At 36.0% G+C, this 20,468-nt stretch overlaps 2 pseudogenes; one reads left to right on the top strand and one right to left on the bottom strand.

Moving 5' to 3' along the window:
- The first annotated feature begins 12,136 nt into the window (after positions 1–12,136).
- On the top strand, positions 12,137–14,951 carry LOC149194668 (lysine histidine transporter-like 8; annotated as a pseudogene).
- Positions 14,952–16,446: 1,495 nt separating this feature from the next.
- LOC149194667 (protein CLMP1 pseudogene) lies at positions 16,447–18,859 on the bottom strand (annotated as a pseudogene).
- Between the last annotated feature and the right edge of the window lie 1,609 nt (positions 18,860–20,468).

Raw genomic sequence — 20,468 nt, 5'->3', positions numbered from 1 at the left:
ATTATGTAAGTGACTAGGACAAGACTCCATTTTATCAAGATGAAAACATAGGGTCTTACAACCCCATTCACACAACAATTTGAATATATTTTACCTAACTCAGGATAGATACTATTACTCCTTCCAAATTTGACATATGACATTTAAGAAACTAACACTTGATTTTAACTATTAAATCTACTTACCATATGCTATATTTTGTTTGCACCCACTTAATATGTAAGAACACTTAAATGTTTTCAATGCAACCAATTTAAGAACACTTGTTTCCTTCCCACATCTCAAACTCTACCTTCATAAAATTTAACAACAAAATTATTGCATAGAAACCATAACCTTAAAATTAAATTATTATTATGATGATGATAAATGCCAACAATAAATGTTTTTAAACACCAGTAAAAACTTATAAGATCCCATTAATTTCTCAAATACAACCCATGATTAATTTCTGAAATATAACTACAATATGATATAAGTGAAAATGAAATATTGAATATTGTTTTTCACCATGAAAATTTAAAATATTGTATATTGTTTTTTACCATGAAAATTTTAACATTTTGAAAAAATTAAGTTTTAATTTTGTTTACAAAATCCCTCCAACTAGAATTTTGTATCTATTTTATTTTCATAGGGTGGGAGAAAAAACAAGATTTTAGACAAAATCTAGATGATTCTCCATTCTGGTTGGAAAGGTCACAAACGGATGAAGAAGGGGGTGATGTGTGGGGATGGTTTTGGTTTTACCGTAGTAGTATACTTGATATTAATTCCATATCTATTTTATTTTCATAGGGTGGGAGCAAAAACAAGATTTCAAAGAAAGTCGAGATGATTATCCATTCTAGTTGGAAAGGTCACAAACAGATGAAGAAAGGGGCGAGGGGGATTTGGTGTCACCATAGTAGTATACCCAATATTGAATGCCAACATCAGATCTTCAGTCCATTGAGGGTGTTATGTTCCTTTTTTAACTTCAATGCATTTTGGCCCCACATTCATTGTTCCACATAGAGAGGAGTACACGCACCTCCCGTCTCTAGTTCAAAATCCATTGTTTTTATGTAGCCAAAGAACCCATATTATCCATCATGTAGCAAGCCAATTTGAATCACACCGACCAAACACAACATGGGAAAACACCAACATAGCAAAGGAGAAGCACCCAAATTCCCCATATACACTAATTTTGATACCACAGACACCATAGTCATTCATTGATGCAAATCTGAGCACCTCAACATAAAAACATGCTACTATCGACACAAGACAGGTTAGGCAAGATAGGAAAGAAAGGTAGGAAAGTAGGGAGGTGATATAAGAAGGTTAGGTAGAATGGCTCATAGGATAACTAGGCGTAATAGACTCCCTGAACTTCTCTCTAGTTGTAGATCTCTATCAATTACTATAAGTCTTGAGTTGTTGTATGATCTCAAGAGGGCCTATAACATTAGACACATTTGTATGCTTAGGCATTAATATCTTTGTTACATTATGTTACTATTTATAGGGCATTGGCAATTGATGAATTCAGGAGGTCATTTATCATAATAAATGAGCAGGAGCGTAAAACCCTAATAAGGGGATTAGATGCTGAAAAGGCCAACATTGCGGCTACCAGGGCTATTATGAGAAGCCTCCACACCTCACTTGGCCCCAAGGGAATGGACAAGATGATATGGAGCCCTGACCATTGCAAAACATATGTTAAAAAATTGAGAAGAAACATGGATGTATGTTAAACATTTGAAATTTGGAGGGTTATCATTTGGAGGCAAAGCTAAGGCACAAGCCTAGGGAAACTTGTACATGAAAATCACAGAGCCTATGGTTTCTGGATATTTGAGCTTTTTGGCTATTAAAAATTTCTCCTAAAACATGCTTTGACAAATTTTGTATAGTGATAGTTTCTGTGACCTTTTAAAAGAGGCAAAATTAAGGGATTCTAGATCGATGTAAGTGAAACTTTAGGCATTCTATCACACTTCATCATATTTGAAAATTAAATTATCAAAGGGTTTCTTCAATGGTTGCTATCTTTGACACCATTAGTACTACCAAAAATCCTCACAATCCCAACAAATCCTTCCAGGTATGCATTTATTTTGTTGATATTTTCTTCGTGTAAATATGGAGTCTGCCACAGCATCTAGAAACACGCCTAATGTACAATTCTATGGTTTTGAGCCTATTACTGACTATCCCTTTTATATTCAAATTCTGCACCATGTTTCAGTGCAGTTGACTTAGGCTCGCTTCACTTTCTTAAGTTCAATTGGTCCACGCCAATAAATAATTCACAACACAAGACTTTATTCAAGATCACAATTTGTTTATAAGTCCTTCAAAGATGTTTTCTGAGAGATAATTTACTCACATTTGAAGTAATATATAATTTCTCAATTATCTTTTGGTAGGTGTTTGGAAAAAAGTTGTCTTTATGCCTCCATTTGATTGATATAGAATTATACAAATGGAACTTTATCAAGGGAGGGGGCTTTGTTTCTTACCTGCACAAAACAATGTCTCTGCCCGATACATATGACAATATAGCACAATAATTCACTGCGTTAACATTTTTTTAAAACAGTTTAGCTCGGGTAGAATCAAGTGCACTTGAATTACCATTTCATGAAAAACCACAGCACAAAAGTGGGCTTGAATTTTTAATATAAAAACATGGCCCTAATATCGAGTTGTCATGATTTTGATCCTTACCTCAAGGTGCCTTGAGGCTACCCTAAGGTGTTGGGTAAAGCCCTTGGGAACGGAACCTAGGTAATTTTTGTCAAGTTCCCACTCCACAGGCCTTAAGTGGAATATTGGGGTGGGCTACAGTATCTAATATGAAATATGTGCCCTAAATTTAACTCCTACCTCCATGTGCCTTCATTATTTTCTCATAAAGCATTTGGGAATGAAACTTTGACGATTGGTGTTGAAATATTTTCTTCCCAATATTCAAGGAGAAGTTAGAATTAAGGAGTGGGCTTGGGCTTGTAACACATGCACTTGGTATTAATCTCCATGTTCCAGAAGTTCAACTTCTACCTCCATTGCTTCCTAGGCCTTAAGGAGAACATGGGTTTGGTTTGGTTTATAATATGAGCACTAAATATTCATCTTTGGGAGCCACAAGTCCAACCCCTACCTCCATGTGTCCCATGGCTATTTTAGGATGCCTGACAAGGGCCATCAACCTCAATCCCATTGAGTTTCTTGGCATTCATATTTTATATAGCAACCAATTTCATTATGTTCATGTAGATTTATTATAGGTAAGCATGGGAAAATGTCTTTGATCTCCTAAAGTCTAGACATTGTATTTCTTTTTGTTGTTATATATGGTTATTTTATGCATGGGTCATATTATATTATTTTACTCGTATTCTATTGCAGAATAGTGTTACATCATCTTCATGAATCAAGTAACACAATAAAATGATTATCTTCAAATTATTTGTTTTTCAAATTGTGCAGCCCCCAAATGATAGTATCTCAAGCCTCTCTTTCAGTCCAAAATCTAACTATTTGGTGGCCACTTCTTGGGATAATCAGGTTTGTTCTCAACTGTCTCCATTTACCATTTATTAAAACAAGGCTAAGTTATTACAAATGTAATGATAAATTGTGGGACCAATAACAGTATCAGATTTATATTTACCTCATGGTGAATATTTTAGACTGTGTTACTATGGGGTCTTGGATAGATGCTAAATAAGGGGTGTTTCACAATCCTCACCAAGGTTCAAATTCCCTAGGGACACATTTTTCTCCTCCAGGTCCATCTTACCTGTGCAAGTGGGTTGTCTTAAGTGGTTGGTGCTATGTTCAAGTCTTAGTTGACTTTGGAACAAAAAATGATCTTCAGCCATGACTTCTCACCTGAAGGGATATTTTTTGAGTGATGTAATCCCATTACATTGCATTGTGACATTCTCATATTGGGAAAGGTCATGTTTGTTGCATAGTGATAATGGTAAGTATCTTGCCAAAATAATTTATTTGACAAACATTTTAGCTTGCTTTGGTGTTGTGACCATCATAAGTTCACCTACAAACTAAAATAAGATTTTATATGAAATGAATTGGGCCCTTTATATTGGATATTAGTGGCCCTTAGGAAATATTTTTGGTGAATGGACAAACACGTGGGTAATATTGGATATCCAAACTTTCTTCACAAACCCAAATGATATTATATTTATTAAGCCATTTTGAAATTTGGCCCTTTTCAATGTTACAATCCCCCCTCTATTGAAATTGAACAAAAATCACACTAGCTCATGAGACTCCAAGCATTGTCATCATGTCAAAATTGAGTTTAATGTCTCACAAGCTTAGGATATGTAAAGAGTGATTGTTTGTTGAGCCATTTTGACCGTTAGTCGGGATTGTGGTAAGTTTCTAACCTTGTACATATATGATTTGTTCACACTTTATGCCTTTCTTCCCATTATGGCAGATAGATGTTGAGTGGGTTATTAACTTATTTTTGATGTTTCAAAAATTGTGTACAACAATAACTCAACAAGGATTTGAAAAATAAGTCATGAAAAAAGGGGGCGAAAATGGAAAATTGGCAAAAGCTAAGAAATTATGTTTTTCAAATCAGCAATTTGGATAACATTGGTTATTATCAGGACATAGTTTTTTTATTTAGGGTAAAAATCCTTTGACATGTCATAATTTCATGTCTATGCTAAAAATTTATCTCTATGAGAGAAAATAGATTTTCTCCTCTCAATAAGAGTGGAGGATGAGGTATTCACCATCACATTATGGATTATTTTGTTTATTTGATGTGTCTAATGCCTATTTTTTAAATTCAGTCTAGTTGAACTGAAAATTGTTCAAACCAGCTGGTTAGCTCTTTGAGATATCAAACCAGCCTAACAAATCCAATTAGCTAGTTGTTCAGGTCTGATAGGGTACCAAATCGACCGGTTCATCCAATTTGGTACTTGACTGACTGATTTTTGTAAAAAACTGGCGGGTTAGAAAGCCACATGGTTGGGCATGTTAATGGGACTCCTATGTCGTTTTTGGAGGTGCTGTTTAGAAAAACATGGTAGGTTCCCTTGTAAATATGCCCCCCCTAAGCGTATAAAAGAATGCCTAGCTCTTATTGGCCTCACACATTTGAATTCTAGTTTTTGTGTGCATATGAGATCTTGGATAGTTTTGCACCAACATTGAGTTTTGGAGCAACAATAACAATTTTGGAGCTTCTTTGTCATCTCAGAGCTAGTTTGGAGTTGTCTAGTGGAGTTAGGGTTGTTGATCCCAATACAGATTTGGTAGTTGAAAAAAGAGTTGAAGAAAGTGAACCAACAAGACCAAACATGGGAAACTGTTGAAAATGGCAACAAGAAATGCTAAAAATAGAAGTGCTAGAAATAGCATTGATATAAATATCAGTTTGGGTACCATTGCTAGATTGAGCAACAGGGAATGAAAAATGGAAGTGCTTTTTAGTCAGTCCCTGGATTAAAATAGGAAGTAAAATTCAAATTTGAACTTAACAGCTGTTTGAAAATAAATAAATTAATTCACCATGAGTTAATTAGTTGTGAAAAATCAAACATGAAGTCTATGTGAGGACATGCAACAGTTTCTCTATTAATTGAGGAATTTATCCATCAATTAAAGAGATAAGGATGGGTTCTAATTTGAGTTGTAATTAGTTGGCTCAGTTAACTGAGTCAAGTTCAATTAGATTGATTTAAGCAATTTTTTTAAATTAATGTGAGTTCAGTTAGATTTGCATGCTTTCATATAACTGCTGCACTTCACATAACTGAATATTCTCTCATGAATAACTCATGCATGTCAGTTCAGATAGAAACCCAGTTGAGATCAGAGAAGGGACATTGTACTATCAATTAGATATATTTTTCCTATAAATGAAACTCATTCATGGAGAAGGATTTATCTCCTTCAGGTTTGTGCAGTTATTTCAGAGGTCAGAGCAGTGTGTGAGAGATTATTACACACAGGTGGCAGCTTGAGGACCCAAGAGAAACTGCGCAAGGAAATAGGAGGCTTGGAGGGCAGAGGTGAAGGTTTGTGAGAGGCCTTTGATTGTCTATGAGCAGCAGAGGGATTATACTGAGAGCTGGTTGGCTTCCAAGCTAAGGCTTTGTGTAATTCTGTGACTATTTCCACTTATATGATAATACAGAGATTGGGGTTTTAGGCTGAGGCTTTCCCCGTGATATTTCTTCTGTGTTATGTGTGATTATTTCTCATTCTCAGTTATATGTGTTCTCTTGATCTTGCTCAATTCGATTAAGCTTTCGCAAAGTGTTCTAGAAGTAGATCTTGTATTATGTTTTAGTATATTGCATAATCTGTTGATCTACAGGTGGGAATTTCTACATGGTATCAGAGCAAAGGTGATCAAAGCAGAGAACAATATACGAAGAAGAGAATTTGAAGTAAGGAAAAAAAATAAGCCGCGAGTTTTCAGAGCAGATCTGAAAATTTTTGTGCAAAATTTTCAGAAACAAATAGCAGATCTAGATTCCTTACGGAAAAAGACCCAAATTCAAAAAAAAAAATCGGTTGAATCGAAGTTCGGATGAGGGAGATATCGCTGATTTAAAATCAACTACTTTTCCAGAAAATTTTTTGATGGCAGGAAAGATGAAACAGATTGGTGTGCTAGCCAAGAACCTGTATGCACTTGAGGTACAAGATGCATGCAAATCCTTGAGGAGCAAGGCAAAGGTTAGAGACTTGGTGGTTGAGAGGGAGAGTAAATTACCTCTCAACATGCAACGCCAGAAGAAGTCTCATACAATTGTGGAGGAGCCACAATTGGTGAAGCAGCTTCAGGAGGTTGTGGAGCAGCCACAACTAGAGAAGCTAAGAGGAGATCGAGTAGAGACATGTACTAATGCAAAGACATCGAGAAAGGGGAAATTTCAAGCTAGGTGGCCAGAGGGATCACATGCATCCATACCTCCAGGTAGAAGTTGGGGCGATGTGGAGTGATCGCCCCAAGAAGGCTGGAATAGGGGTAGGATCCTTGAGGTACCCAACCTCTTTGATTAGACTTTGCTACAGGAGCCCCAACGAGGAGTAACAGAACTAGTTGATTGGGTAGAGACAGATGCGGATGGAGCAGCAGAGAGAGCTACAATGCAGGAGTCCCATGACAGTGTAGAGCTAGCAGGCTCCAACAATGCGAGAGGCACAGGAGTGTTGCACCAGTGCAGGATGGCACAAAGGGGTGTGCAATGGCGCAAGATGCATGGAGATGTTGTAGCAGCTCAGAGGTTAGAGAGGGAGCACTTGTTAGCAGTAGGTGGAGCTTCAACATTAGAGTATGTTTCTAGCCCAACAGAGAAGTCAGTTGGGAGTTTTTTTTGTTTCTAGAGCTGCTAGAGCAACGACACTTGGTAGAAGTGTTGCATGCAGAAAATTCCAAAGGTACAGGATCGGGTTTGAGTTGAAGCCTTTCTTGTTGAGAGGGAGTGTTGAAAATGGCAAGAAGAAATGATAAAATAGAATTGTTAAAAATAGCACTGATATAAATAGAAATTTGGGTACCAATGCTGGATTGAGCAACATGGTATGAAAAATGGAAGTGCTAAAAATAACATTCTATTTTTAGCAGTTCGAGATGGATTCCTATTTTTAGTTAGTCCCTGGACTAAAATAGGAAGTGAAATTTGAATTTGAACGTAACAACTGTTTGAAAATAAATAAATTAATTCACCATGAGTTAATTAGTTGTGAAAAATTAAACATGAAGTCTATGTGAGGACATGCAACAATTTCTCTATTAATTGAGGAATTTATCCATCAGTTAAAGAGATAAGGATGAGTTCTCATTTGAGTTGTAATTAGTTGGCTCAGTTAATTGAGTCAAGTCTAGTTAGATTGATTTAAAAAGTTTGTTTAAATTAATGTGAGTTCAATTAGTTAATGCATGCTTGCATATAACTGTTGCACTTCACATAACTGAATATTCTCTCATGAATAACTCATGCATGTCAGTTCAGATAGAGACCCAATTGAGATCAAAGGAGGGACAAAAATCTACTCATGGATCAGAGGAGGGATAGGAGGGATTAGAGAGATCACATGCATCCATACCTCCAGGTAGGAGGTGGGGCGATGTGGAGTGATCGTCCCAAGAAGGCTGGAATAGGGGCAGGATCCTTCAGGTACCCAACCTCTTTGATTAGACTTTGCTACAGGAGCCCCAACGAGGAGTAGCAGGACTAGCTGATTGGGTAGAGACAGATGTGAATGAAGTGGCAGAGAGAGCTACAGTGTAGGAGTCCCATGATATTGTACAGCTAGCAGGTTGCAACAATGCGAGAGGCACAGGAGTGTTGCACCAGTGCAGGATGGCATAGAGGGGTGTGCAACGGTACGAAATGCATGGAGATGTTGCAGCAGCTCAGAGGGCAGAGAGGAGCACTTGTCAGCAGCAGGTAGAGCTTCAGCATTAGAGTATGTTTCTAGCCCAACAAAGAGGTCAGTTGGGAGTTTTTTTTGTTTCTAGAGTTGTTGGAGCAACCACACTTGGTAGAAGTGTTGCATGCAGAACATTCCAAAGGTACAGGATTGGGTTCGAGTTGAAGCCTTTCTTGTTGATAGGGAGTGTTTAAAATGGCAAGAAGAAATGATAAAAATAGAAGTGCTAAAAATAGCACTGCTATAAATAGCAGTTTGAGTACCAGTACTAGATTGAGCAATAGGGAATGAAAAATGGAAGTGCTAAAAATAACATTATATTTTTAGCAGTTTGGGATGGTTTCCTATTTTTAGTCAGTCCCTGGACTAAAATAGGAAGTAAAATTTGAATTTTAACTTAACCCCTATTTGAAAATAAATTAATTAATTCTCCATGAGTTAATTAGTTGTGAAAAATCAAACATGAAGTCTATGTGAGGACATGCAATAGTTTCTCTATTAATTGAGGAATTTATCCATTAGTTAAAGAGATAAGGATGAGTTCTAGTTTGAGTTGTAATTAGTTGGCTCAATTAACTGAGTCAAGTCCAATTAGATTGATTTAAATAGTTTGTTTAAATTAATGTGAGTTCAGTTAGTTAAGGCATGTTTGCATATAACTGTTGCACTTCACATAACTGAATATTCTCTCATGAATAACTCATGCATGTCAGTTCAGACAGAGACCTGGTTGAGATCAGAGGAGGGACAGTGTACTATCAGTTGGATGGATTTTTCCTATAAAGGAAACTTATCCATGGAGAAGGATTTATATCTTTCAGGTTTGTGCAGTTATTTCAGAGGTTAGAGCAGTGTGTGAGGGATTATTACACACAGGTGGCAGCTTGAGGGCCCAGGAGAAACTGCGTAAGGAAATAGGAGGCTTGGAGGGTAGAGGAGAAGGTTTGTGAGAGGCCTTTGACTGTCTATGAGCAGCAAAGGGATTATACTGAGAGCTGGTTGGCTTCCAAGCTAAGGCTTTGTGTAATTCTATGACTATTTTCCACTTGTATGATAATACAGAGATTGGGGTTTTAGGCTGAGGCTCTCCCCGTGATATTTCTTCTGTGTTATGTGTGATTGATTTCTCATTCTCAGTTATATGTGTTCTCTTGAACTTGCTCGATTTGATTAAGCTTCCACAATTTGTTGTAGAAGTAGATCTTGTATTGTGTTTTATTATATTGCATAATCTATTGATCTATAGGTGGGAATTTCTACAGACACAATGACTCATGAGGGAAGCAATAATTGTGCAACTTTATGAACTTGTGCTTCTTGTTTTGCTAGGCATAGTGTTGTTGCTCATGCTACTACTAGTACTGCTATTGACACTAGAGAGGATTTTGAGGAGTCTTTGAGGAAATGCACTCGAAACCTTACTGTCTTGCACAAATATTTTCCATTTTTATTTTTGTGTGTTTTATCAATTTGAGAAAAACGAAGTTTGTTGGGAGAAATTTCTATAGAAAAGGTAGCTATGGTTGGAATACTCTTTATATACTTGGCTTGAATTACTAGTTTTCCTGTCACCTGGAAAAAGCATCCGCTGCTTACTTATGTAGAGTAATTAGGGTTAATTTATGGCCAACAAATGGGATTACAACTTTTTGAGTATAATTTAGGTAGATAGATAGAGAGATCCAATTTGGAATGAGGATAGCAGGTGGCCACGACCTTTCCAGCTTTGGAAGAATAAATATTTAGTGGAGTCTATCTCTTCTCTTTGGAAGTGGAAGTGCATTTTCTCTGTACTACTATTTCTCCTACTACTCTGCTGAAATTTTGTAGTAATAGATCTGGCCATTAAAGGTTCTTGCTACTTTCCTTTTCCTCCTTTTCCTCCTTTTCCACTTCATGCACCCCGTTTCATCCCATGGTATGCTTGGGAATGTCTGGTGGTCCACATAATTGCACGATAATGATATTTATTTGTTTTTCTTTCTTGTTTTCAAGTAAACGTGTGTCGAACAAGGGTTTGCAACAATTGTGGCGAATGAGATTCTGACAAGTAGATGGTAGCCTGTTTATAATTGGAGATGACCTCAAAGGAAAACCACATCACGAAAGTATCCACCTTAAGGCAAACCAAGTCTCCAAAAATGAGGGTGGCTATTTGGGTCAATTTTTTCTGGAAATTGTCAAATGGTATGTTGCATACCACACACCAGTCACCACACAAAAGAACACATCCTCCATTATAGTAACCACCATACTTAATGGATGCTCTAGCATGCAACATCATAATTTCCAAAATCAAACAAATCTTCCTATAGACTAACCTAGTAACCTATCTTGTTCACACTAGCCTCAATGTTAAACAAACACCAAATTGGGCTAGTTTTTAAACTCTAACCCTAGCAGGTTTTCATTTTGGCCCTAGTCATAACACTTGGTTTATTTTAGCCATGACCTAGGATTGCCTCATTCTGTAAACTCAATTTATGTATATATGTACATATTCTCCAAATCTATGTTTTAAATTTCCTCTCTAACCTTTTTTTTTCTCAAAGTTGGTCACAGATTGCAAAGGGTATCCCTCCCTCTTTCTCTTACACACCCCACAAGCACAAACACAGACACTCATGCTTGCATAAACAAAGATATAATAAGACAATTATTGATCATGCAAAACCAAATGAATCATGTGAAAAGAAAGTGAAATTGGTTGCTTATCATGTCCATTTGTATGAGTATAACTAGAACATGGATAAGGTTTAAAACATAAGAAAACTGGAGAACCTCGTGTAGGGGTTAAATTTGATGCCCGTTTACATGTTTTTAATTTTTTTAGCCATCAAATATAGTCTGTTTTAAAATAAACCCGTCATTGGTAACTTTCAAATAATTTTGAAAAGTGTCATAATGACGGGCATATAGGAAAATCAAAAGTTTGAAATTATAATATATATATATATATATATATATATATATATATATATATATATATATATATATATATATATATATATATATATAGATATGTTCACGAGTAGTGACCACCATTATTTTACTTCCAAAATCAATAAATGTATTCAAGGTTGGTCACTCCCTTTTGTGTTTGGTACCCTCCATTTTAGAAATCCTAACAAATTAATTTAAAAACATGTAGTCATGATATGGCCTCGTCTCCAAGAACAAGGACACCATTTCTTTCCCTCCATGGAGACCACAGGTTTCTAGTCTCACATGATCTCCATAGCAAGAAAATACAACCAATTAGTAATAATCTAGGGCTCTGGACTTCCACGTTTTTCACACCTGGAAGGCATAGCAGGAGCTCATACTATTATTGTTGTTTGACTGCATGAAAATATCTATAAGATATACCATAAAAAAATACTTACAACAACCATGGGGTTCCAACTTCCTAGTATAAGATATGGTAGATGGAATAATATTTTTGGGTTCATGGGTTCATGCATTTTTTCAGCATTAGTATAGATTTTTCATTGTTTTGAGCGCATTACTATTGATGGCAATGTATTGTATTATAGTACTCGATGACAATGGAGCTTCCCATGCAAAGTAGGAAGAGGAGAATCTCATGAACAAAGATGTATGGTGAGGTGAGGAATGTGGGTAGCATGTGTTTTTATACTCAATCAGTTGTCCTCATTGGATATCAAGATTACTTGAGGGTTGTTGTATTGTTATGAGAATGGGAACAAAGCACATAAAATTTAAGGAAGAAGAAAATTCATCTAAGGATTCCGTGAGGAGCTTCAGGTTGCAAGTTCCTTCGAGGACTATGGAGGAATCAAGGGGAGAACGAGAACTGGTCTCACTAACGACCACACCCATGGGTGCCATGCCCCCTTTCACCCCTGGTGCTCATTCTCCCCACCACCATATTTCTACCAATTCTCCTTCTCATGTTGTTACCCCTAGGCAGAGATCCCCCAAATCTTCTCAGACACCTGCTAGCACTTGCCCTCCTTCGTCCTTGGTGTCTCCTTCTATGCCCAAGTCCCCTAAGCTTAAGGCTCCCAGGACTCCAAGGACACCATGGACTCCTTCCCTTATCTCTCCCAATTTTTTTAGCCACATTGGGACTCCCAAGAGAAGGGTTTTGACCAATATGAAGACCTATTTGGAGGAGGTTGGGCACCTCACCAAGCTCAATCCTCAAGATGTGTGGCTCCCCATCATAGACTCTAGGAATGGGAACACTTACTATGCAGTGTTTCATAATCTCAATGCAAGGATTGGGTTTCAGGCCTTGATTCTGCCAATGGATTTTACCTTCTTGGGATGGTATGTAGGATGTTCTTGATTTCTCTATTTTTTTGCTTTCATGTTTTAATGTTTTTTTTACAAAATTGATTTTTAGATCCATCAAAATATGATCTAATGTCATATCACATGGATGTATTTTGTAAAATAATTTGAAGTGATTTTAGATTCATATTGACCCTAATCTGTTATACTTCAAAAATGATCAAATTCCTCAAGTTAGCAATCTCAAAGTTTTCACACCCACTTGGTGTGATTAAATCATATTGATACTGCTATATCTACCTAGGTTATAGAATGTGCCTATGTAGAATGTGTTAGTTCAAAGGAATGTAATGGATAAATACATGGGTTGCCTCTGTAGAATGTGTCTCAGTCCAATGGAGTGCAATGGATAAAAATGTGGGTTGTTGTGAGTTTGTTTCTTCTGCAACCATTGTTTTCATTTGCATTTTATTTTTTCTTTGATATTTGTACTGTGACATTCTTTGATAATTGTACTATGACTTAGAACTAATTTCTATTAGTTTTACATTTAAATAGATCTATCTAAACTCCATAATTCTAGATATGTTCAAATAAATATTGTATTTTTAAAAATAACAATTTTTATGTTTTTGCACCCACTTGATGGAGTTAAATAGTCATTTAAGCTATTGGGATTCAAAATCATTGATATTACTACCTCTACCTTGGCTTTAGAATGTTCCTTTCAGAGCTATGAATATAGAAGTGTGTTGGTGTGGGTTTATTCCTTCTGCAACATTGTTGTGATTTGTACTTTGTTTCCCAAATTCCAGATCTGTTCAAATAAATATTAAATTCCTAAAAGTGACAATTTTTATGTTTTGAATTCTTAAAGGTAACAATTTTTATGTTTTTTCACCCACTTGATGGGGTTAAATAGTCCTTTAACCTGTTTGGATTCAAAATCATTGATATTACTACCTCTACCTTGGTTTTAGAATGTGCCTCTCAAAGCTATGAATACAAAAGTGTGTTGTTGTAGGTTTATTCCTTTTGCAACTTTGTTGTGATATGTACTTTCTTATCCATGAATATAAATAGGAGTTGGGGAATAATCCGTCTGATCATAGCATACCTATGGCAAGTATACACTTTGTGGGATCTTATCATTCTTCATGAAGATGTTCCCAAGAAATGCTACAAAAAATATGTGGAGCTTGAACAAGTTGAATTTAGTAACATTAATAGATACCTTCTGCAATTGCAATCGTAATATCTAGGTTTCTTTATTATTGGGCTAAAGCTACATGTATGTTTTAGTTGGATATCAAAATGTGGATTGCTATCTCTAACGCAAAGTCCATACAATCTTCAGTTTTAGGTATAAACATCTGAGTTTAGATATATTTTTTGTAGACCTAATAGCTTCAAGTATATATTAATATTGGATATAATAATCCTAGATGGAAGGAATGTATGGATGACAATTTGTCTTTAAACATTGCATGGGAGAGGCTTGGTGTATGGTTGACTCTATTTCCAATTGTTTATCTGTGAGTCGAGATGGCAAATGCCCTAATACTAATTGGTGGAGAGACAATGAAGTTGTTTTTTCAAATAGTTTGTGGCCCAACTTGTGGATCCAATCCAATTACTATAGTGGAATGATATTTGGTTTTCGTATCCACTTACTATAGTGGAATGATATTTGGTTTTAGTATCCCTTTGCATTATTTTGTCCTAGCTGCCTAATCTTAACTTCATTGCAAGACTCTACCTTATAGGTGTTATAATTGCAATTACCTAATACACTATGGTCTGCATTTGTCCACAAGAAAACCTAGGCACTTGGGCATATCTTTTGAAAACCTAAAGTTCAAGACGGATATTACAACAACAGAATTATTTCTTTGCCTTCAAGGGTCAAAATCTTTGTCTGGAAATACATGTATTGTGCTTTTGTAGAAGCATAGACTTGTGTTTCCTTATGATTGCTTATATTTATGTATATTGTCTAGAGAAGGTTACATGTTCATAGCGTATCTTATCAATGATCTTTCTTTCCTATGAGATTCACTAGGAAGTTGTATTTGAGAATGCAGGCTGCTGTGCCATCTAGTCTCAAGCATCCTGCCTCTATACCAATGTGGCGAGGAGCAAAGGTTTCTTATTTACTTGTGGCCATGTGCATGTTCCCCATTGAAATTGGAGGTTATTGGACTTATGGAGATTTTGTAATTATCGATCACTTTCCTTCTCAAACTTGTATTTGACTAAAATCATAAATTCTCTAACTTTCTATATCTTATTGATCTATTTTATGGCAGTAAATCTCATGCTGCTAATTTATTTCTTCATAGTTGGTCATGCCAAGTTTCCAACAATATATTTTCCTTCGGTGCCTTAGGAACCCGCATCATTCAAATTTTTTTGTTAATTAGTTTGTCTCATAATATTCTCATTCATATAGTTATTCATAAACAACACGGTCTTTCACCATTATGAACTATCATGAACTTACTTTAACTAGTATCATTTTGGAATTATACATTTATTACTTAATGGATCCTCTTCTATAACCATACTTAACTTGGATGTATTTTTCACTTCTTGTGATATGAACAACAAAAAAACAACCATGTTCAAGAAAACCATGTTTGAATTTGTTTCTTTGGTAATTAAGGAATTTGGTTCACTTACCTAGGTGTAGTTTAGGTTAAGTCTTATTGCATTGATATTGTGTTCAATAGTTGATGACTACACATGCTTTATCAAACTATACACATAAGATTCCTATGATTTGACTCCATTCTATTTGTAGATCTTGATCCTGACAATGTTACTTCTCTAGTTTTGTTGGGCATATTACTATCATAGGCCTCTTTGTCATGTGAAAAATATTTTTTTTAGTGTAAGAGTGTCCTAAAGAATTGTATCCCAATGCCTCACTTAATTTATTTTATCTATAACACAGTATCCTTTACTTTTATCAGTGGTTAGGTTGTTCTAATATTTATGAGTTTTTCATTTAACTTAAACAAACAAACATAGGTTGTTCTAATCTTTATGAGTTTCCTATTTAACTTAGAATAGCTTTGAAGCAGGGTACACCAGCCAGATTAATAAGCAATGCCCTCGTTGGGTTCGTGATGGATTTCGTGTATTTTATGGCTTCATTTCTCTCTTCATTGCGGTTGTAATTCCCTTTTTGTCTAGCCTTGCAGGTTTGTTATGAGATTTGAATCTGCTAGTGACTTTTGCATACCTTTGTTTTTATGTGGGTTTGTATTAAGAAATTTTTAAAAGAGCTAACAATTTTTTAAAATATAGGTGTCTTGGGGTTCTTGATGATGCTACGCAGGGTAAAATTAAATATTACAAGTCATGTGAAGGGCAGTTTAAATATAAAACTTTCATAAAAAAATTCACCAATGGGCAGGGGGTCCTGTCAAATTTAACCCCTAACCCTGTGCATTGTAAAAAAACAACGCTGATAGGACATTTTCCATGTGTCTAAATATTCCTTGGAACAATTATTCCAACCAGTGATGTGCTATTAGACTTCCTTCCAGCCTTTGATACTTTGTCCTACGCCTGCAAGATTTTATGATTATGATCAACACTATTACAAAACCCTATAATATGTTCCATTCAGAAAGATTTTCCCTTTTTCACATATAAAAATACTGAAGAATTTAACTTTTGCATCGTTGTTATACCTGTCAAGATGGTAGGTCAAAGGAGATGTTCCATAGAATTTTATGAAATTTATTGAATAGTCTCCTCTCTATTTCCATCCTTACCTTTGTCTTCAGTCTCTTCTCTAGCAACATCTACATTTCGAATTTCTGTTTTGAAATCATTGCCATTTTGATTTGTTGCATTAAATGAGTGATTCTTCAACACAGTTTCTATATCAGTAGAAGAAGCTCCAACAAGCTTAAACCTCTCAACAACAACATCTAGGTGCTCTTTCCATGTTGGATCTTCCAATCTAAACTCCAATTGTGAGTGTTCAAAAAGCATGTTTCCCCAAAATAGATATATCTCAGATCTCATTACAATAGCTTGTTTTTATGCTTCGGTAGCGAATGCTGCTATCTCTCAGTAGAATCTCCATCAACCCTAGCGATATTCTTTTTTATTTTTAGGATCTCATCCTTCTTGGTTGCAGATGGATATTTTCACTCATTTTGGTGTTGCTATTCTAGCTTCTCCCACTTTTCAGTTGCTGTCCGCATCTTCTCCTTTGCAATGTTGAAAAAATGGATAGTTTCTGAAGAATCCCATGAACCAAGATCAACCTTGCTAGCTAAAGCAAGAAACCATTGAAGTTTTTCACTTTCAAAATATTGTTGACGATTTGCAAGAAATCCCTCATAGAAGTTAGGTTTTATCCTCAAATCTTCTTCATAATTTTTTCCAACTTGGGAGTATTGATCCTGGACCCAGTCATATGCAACTTGAAGTTGTGTCGTAACTAGTTCCTTTGAAGAATTTTCATCCAAAGGAATCTGCTTCCTAGCTACACACATATGGACATTGCCCAATTGAAGAATGCCAAAACTGCCACCTCCTGGAACTTGCATGCTGCCATCTCAAAGAGGCGATGGGCTTCTTCACTGGTCATAGTTTCCTCCAATGCCTCAGAGCATAACTCCATTCCAAGCTCATGCAGATCCAAGTGAGAATCTGGATCAATGCCTACATGTGTGTCAAACAACTCAGAAAATTCAAATAGTCAGTCATCAATTTCAACTTCTTTGCCTTCAAGCTCATTCCCAATTTTTATATTTTCAAGTTTCCTCCAAGGATACCTACTTATTAGGTTCTTTGCTCTGGTCTTCTACTATGCTACCGTTTCTTTCTCCTGATGAACCATAATAATTCTCCTATGCTTTAAGATCATCTTCTTGAACTTCATATACTAGAGGTTCCTCCTCTTCTTCAATAAATGGCTCCTACTCAAGATTCACCTCGACCACATACAACCTTAAAGGATCATTTGAAAATATTCGATTAGAAATGCTTTCTTTGTCGTTCAAGTCCTCGTTTGGAGAAGAGTCTATGTTTAAGTCCCTATCCTTTTCTACTCAACAAGCTGAGCTGCAACAACTTTTTCCAATATAATCACTTTTATAGTTGTAATAGTCACAAGATCCCCATCCAAATCCTTGTATTTTATTAAAAATTCCTTGGATGAGGAGAATTGTTTCCTCATTATTTCTCTCAACTCCTTAAATTTTCATTTTTCTGGCATTTGGCTAAGCCTTATATCACGGTAAAAAATATGTTTCAATGGCCTCCATTGAATTTCTGCCTGTGCTTTCTTCATAGGTTGAGGGGCATGTTTAACCTTGTGACCTTGAGAACCATTAGATTCCATGGATATTACTCTGGAAGATGCCCTAGAAGATTCCAAGACCAAGGTCTTTTGTGGTGAAGAAGACCCTTTGGAAGACATTGGCAAAGGAGGTTCCTGCAAAGGGGGCCCATTGGATTGATTACTCAAGTTATCACCAGGAAGCCTCTCCTGTTTATTTTTCTTCTTTGGCATAGGTATAGCAGGTAAACAAGGCCCCATACTGCCAACAAGAGTTCCTCGAAGTGCTTATGCCCCCACGACTGTAGGTGAAGTCCCAAAATAGGTAGGCGCCGTGGGCCTATTTTGCAGGGCTTGTTGAGCATCTTTCTTGTTCCCGAGACAAACACATAACCTTTTAACAAGTTCCAAGCCATCCTGGTGATTTGCATCAACCTACAGAAGGGTCTACACATCTTTCATGGCTAATTCTAGCCTGCCCATAGCCTCATATGCCCGTGCCCTTCTAAAGAGAGCCTTGCTGAAACAAGGGTGCACTTCAAGAGAGAGTGTACATTCATTAACAACACTTTTAGATTGAACATGCTTCATCTACATCAGGCATGTTGCTCAGTTGTTGTGAAGATGGCATGGTCGGGAGATTCCTACAATAAGAATGAGAGCCTTTTCATACTGTTCCAAAGCATCCACATAGTCTCTGTTTTGTAATCTCTTGTTACCTTCCTATTTGAGCTCATGTTCCCTTTGGAGGAAGAGAGATGGATCAAGATCCACTTCACTTCAACTGACTACTCCAGATTTCTCAGCAGTAGAAATTTCCCCTGTTCCTTTCTTTTTCCTCCCCCCAGACTTTCTCATGACAACTTCCCAGTAAAGAGCAAGATATCCCAACCAATAATGAGAACGAGTCTTAGATTAGATTTTCTCTCTATACTAGATAATGCCTCACAGAGATTTATTTATGTGCCCAATAATGTTTTTTTAGCCAAACCCAAATGTGCTAAATTCCCTGACACTTCATAGTATCCTGCGAGATAGATCTATAATTTCATTCCATCACTAGATACTTTAACGAACTACTATTTCCTCCATAGACTGGCTTCAATTGGGCATCGACCATGGTGTACAGTCCCAACAATGGAGACCCTGTCCATAATTCTAATTAGTTTCAACCATCAATTTCCTCTCTAACCTATCCACTATTGAGTGAAATCCAATCTTGGCAAACTTTAAAATCTTAATGCTAATGTGTATTCCATTCTAAATTACATATACAAACTATACATAATAGTTGCAACTAATCAAGTTTTAATTTTGATCATGGCCCATGATTGAATGCAAAAGAATCCAAATCTGTTGGAGTTGTAAGTCATCTTGAACTAAGATGTAATCCCACTCGATAACGCATACTGATATATGGTTTTTTTTAGAGAAGAGTACCATTCATTTTTGTTAAAAAGACTCTACATTTCATTCTAACGATGAAAAAGTTATTAGAAATTTAAACTTATTTCCAAGTATAATATTATATTGAAACTGGTAAGATCATCTCTTGCAAAATTTACCATGATAAATGTTAAACATAACCATCTAAAGTTCATCTCAATATGAAATAGGATAGGAAGGCTTGTATAATTATGCCAAACAAAGATTTGAACAAAAACCAATCCCATTCAATGTCCATTGGCACCCAAAATTTAAAAATGTGGAGATGAGCTTCATTAAACTTACAAAAATAGTTCTCACAACCAATATTCTAAAATGATCTCCTGTTGGTTGTGGTTGAGTGCTACATCACTTTGTATCTTTTTCTTAGTTAGTGCACATAATTGGAGTTGTAGACTTTCAAGAGATGGTGAGGTGCTTGGATTCAAAACATCTAGTTAGTTGACTCCCAACAATATACAAAATGCCTTCAAGACATTTTCTATATGTGAAAGGTCTTTCAACAAATTCGATGACGTGCCAAAAATTGATATTGTCATTCATGGTAGAACGTTCATTATGATCCAGATTATTGAGCTCTCAATAAGAAGAAGTTCCAATTCAAAACTAGAGAAAGGAAAAAGTCAAATAGGAGCTTAGAAATGAGAAGGCTGATATTTGGAAACATAATTCCTTCCCTTGTTAATTTGATTGTTCCTCAAGAAGCCTGAAATTATTGTTAAGAGAGTTGAAGCTCTGTACTTCGTATATTTATCTTGTAATAATTAGTCATTTCAGTTTTTTTGTTTTTATGTATATAATGTTGATTGACACAAGCGTAGAATCAATGAAAGGTCAAATCATAAATTATAAACTGAGTTAATTATTGAATATTTAGAAATAGGAATTTGGAACTATCTATTGTCAATGAAGTGGTTATTGCGAAGAAAATTAATTACAGTAGAGGAGAGGTATAATGTGGATGTGTGGACATGATGCCTGTCCTCAGTGTTGAGAAATATAGCCTGAGCAAGAACATATT

Source organism: Pinus tabuliformis, chromosome 2_2 (genome assembly GCF_031772625.1).
Source record: "Pinus tabuliformis cultivar Carrire ecotype Pingquan chromosome 2_2, CPIR1, whole genome shotgun sequence".
NCBI lineage: Eukaryota > Viridiplantae > Streptophyta > Pinopsida > Pinales > Pinaceae > Pinus > Pinus tabuliformis.
Note: the sequence above shows the minus strand (reverse complement) of the source record. Positions and strands in the feature narration are given on the sequence as shown.